The sequence below is a fragment of the Dasypus novemcinctus genome, chromosome 4, assembly GCF_030445035.2.
Source record: "Dasypus novemcinctus isolate mDasNov1 chromosome 4, mDasNov1.1.hap2, whole genome shotgun sequence".
In the NCBI taxonomy this organism is placed as follows: domain Eukaryota; kingdom Metazoa; phylum Chordata; class Mammalia; order Cingulata; family Dasypodidae; genus Dasypus; species Dasypus novemcinctus.
The window spans coordinates 56216967-56220548 of NC_080676.1; positions in this window are offsets into that span (position 1 = coordinate 56216967).

The following is a 3582-nucleotide window of genomic DNA, read 5'->3' on the forward strand; positions in this document are numbered from 1 at the left end:
AAAAATTCAATGAAGGATTTTTTTTTTATTTCATTTACTTTTTCTATGTAGTTGGAGAAAACTAATAATTTTACTAGGTAAAGTCACGCCAACATGTATACAGTATATCTCACTAGTTATTTGAACCTTATTAAATAAATCAGATATTCTTTCCTATTTTTCTATTAAAGGAAACAAAAAAAGATTTGTGTTTCTTAAATAATATCTTATTTTTACTCAATGTGTATGTTGGCTGCTGTTAAGAGGAGTGCTTTTTTATGTTGATTTGTATATTTCTATTAATCTTGCTGATTTTTATTAGTATTCATAGCATGTTGATACAATTGGATTTTCTATATAGATGATCATGTCATCTGTTAATAGTTTTATCTCTTCTTTTCTAATCTTATCCAATCTTACATGAAAGTCAGTGCTCCCAATATTATGTTGCTTGTTTGAATGGAAATGCTTCTCAGTTATTCCAGTGTGTACAGATTTTCTGTAAATAATCCAAGAAGTTCTTTGATACTCCTAATATTCTGTAAATTTCATAACAAATAAATATTAATACTTTATTAATAGTATTTGATCAATGTACTATTTTTTTAAGATTTATTTATTTATTCCCACCCCACCCCCCTTCATTGTTTGCACATCACTGTCTGCTCTCTGTTTCCATTTGCTGACACTCTGTCTTCTCTTTAGGAGGCACTGGGAACTAGACCTGGGACCTCCCATGTGGAAGAGAGGCACTCAATCACTTGAGCCACCTCAACTCCCTGGTTTGTTGTATCTCTCATTGCCTTTCATCTTTGTGTCTCTTTTGTTGCATCATCTTATTGCATCAGCTCATCATGCCTGCCCATTGCACCAGCTCACCTTCTCCAGGAGGCACCAGGAACTGAACCTGACACCTCCCATGTGGTAGATAGAAGCCCAATCCCTTGAGCCACATCTGCTTCCCAATGTACTATTTTTAGTACAGTGATTCTGCTAGCTAATTTTATGCTTAGGCTTATTGCACCAACATCCCTAAGTGAAACAGGCTTATGCTTTCTTGTCTTATACTTTCATTATCTAATTAGAAAGTCAAGATTATACCAGCTTCATTAAAATTAGCTGGGCTGCTTTTCTTTTCTTTCTTCCTTTCTTTTTTTTTTCCATTTTCTGAAGCATTATCTATTCTTTGATAGTTTTGTAAAGTCCCACTGGAAAACCACCTAAGCTAGGGATTTTTTTGATGAGATGGTCATTGATTATAGCTTCTTTAATCATTATTTCATACTCTGATGTACCTCATAAATTTTTTATTATGTGAATGCGTAGCATATACAATTATACTCACACACACGTACACCTTTACAAAAAAAGAGAAGTAATATATGATCATATTTTAAAATTCATATAATGCAATTTGTGCTGAATATATTTCATTTGCCTATCCAGATTCTTGACCAACCTGCTCTGCCTCAGGAGGCTGCCTGTATAAACACATTCCATTGAAATCTAGCTTCTGATCCAGTTAGGTCAATCTCCGGCAAGAAATCAAAGAGAGGGAGAAGAGTGTGGTCAGGGTCTTCATTCCCTTAGTTCATTCTCTGAAGGTCTCTTCAGGCTTGTTGCTTCCTTGACCAAAGTCACAACTCCTCTCAGAATGTTCCTCTCTCTACCACTCCTCTGTGTGTTCCAGAAATTGTCCCCTCTCCTCATCTTTTAGGTCTAAAAATATTAAGTCTCTGCTTCTGCTATCCCAAAATACCACACTATCCTTTGTGGTTTCCCTACAATGCATCAACACATTTGTAAACAGTCTCTTTAGTAAGCCCTTCTCAAATTATCCTAGTTTGAATGTGCCATCTGTTTCCTTTGGGATCCTAACTGATACACATTTGTATACTTATAAAAAAAAATATCTGCCCTCCTGGGGATTAACAGTTGTTAGCAGTTTGGTGTGTATCCTTCCAAACATACAACATATTTGTTGATATACTGAAAATCAAAAAATATGGACCAAACAGATAATGTTTTAAAAATGAGAACATTAAAAAGTGAAAATTTCTGATTGCTATTGCTCATGCTTTTTTTGTTTGTTTGTTTGAATATTTTGTTTAATACTGGCATTGTTTCTATAGTACAATTATCGCAATCTTTAAGTTTACTTTTCATTACAAATAAGTGTCAAGTTTTGTTTCAGAAACACTTTTCCTGCTCTCTTGCACATGCACCCAGAGACATTACAAAAAACTCATTCGTAACACAGTAAGGGCAAATATTATTCATGTGAAACATCTTTTATTGTTTTCCCATAATTTAAAAAAATTATAGAATCATAGCTATTGAATAAGGCTCACAGATTTAGTTCAAAGTCCATAAAAGACCAATCAAGGATGCTCACCAACTGTGATGGGGTTAACTGCCTGTTGCAACAAATGCTGCAGGCTCACCCCTGGCTTTCAATCCTTTAAAACATACCTCACAACCTAATCAATGCATTTTAGGATAAAGAGAGAATATAGAAAATCCAGGAGGAAAAACTGTTGAAGCAGGGAGCTCAGAATCATGGACATAATTTTTTTAAATGATAGGGAGGTATGATTTATTTGCTGTAGTTTGCCAATGTATAAACCAAGATAATCATAGTAACCCAAAATGTAACTAAGTAGACATGTTAAGATATAGTGACATGTGTGTACATATTGCTAGTGTACACAGTAAACATTTGTCATAATATCATTTCATTATATCCATGACCAAAGTGGAAGAAAACAAAACAAAACAGAACAGAACAGAACCCACTCAAGTTGAATATCATTGTGAAGGAGTTTTTCAGAAACACAAGAGTCTGGAGAGTTGGGAGGTATGTCCTAGATATGTGATTGGTCTTGACATTAAAACAACTTCTAACAATTGTGTGTAAAGTCACAGACAGAGGAAGCAAGGATTTTTGTTATCCAAGGACGCCTCTGTCTATGTTTGAAAGTTTGTCCAGAGTGAGACAGGAAAGTGCTGTGTTGAGAAACGGGCCCCTGGCCAGCTGCTCCTTTCTCCTTGCTCTCGGTGGGGCGGAGGTCAGGAGGCAGGGCTTGCTGACAAAACCGTGAAGTCCCACCCTGGGGTCCGAACCCCAGCTCCACGAGGGCGGCCCCCCTGAGGCAGGAAGGGTGGTGGATGATGGCCGCCAGGAAACCGGGTTCGGAGGATCACAGGACCACACTGCCTTCAGATGCTGCCGCCCTGCAAAGAAACTGCGCTCCAGGTAACTACGCCGGTGGCCCTAATGTCCCAGTCCACTCTCAGGCCCCTCAAGGCCCATAGTGACGTCGCTAAGAGGGCAGCACACCTCCATTAGCACTAACTCACCGCCAGGAAGCCGCTGAGGCCCTGGCACGCCTACGAGCTCTTTCCACATCAGATGCGACGTGAGGGAAGTTGCCAGGAGTCAGGTATTTGTAGGCTTTTGATTTTTAAAAATCAAAATTGATCTCCATTGTATCTCAATAGACAGATAATTCTCCCCAAAATATTTGTAATTTGTTTAAGTAGCACTGGAATAATTCAATTTTATTTAAACACATTCATTCTAGGAAAATATTTCCTACAAAC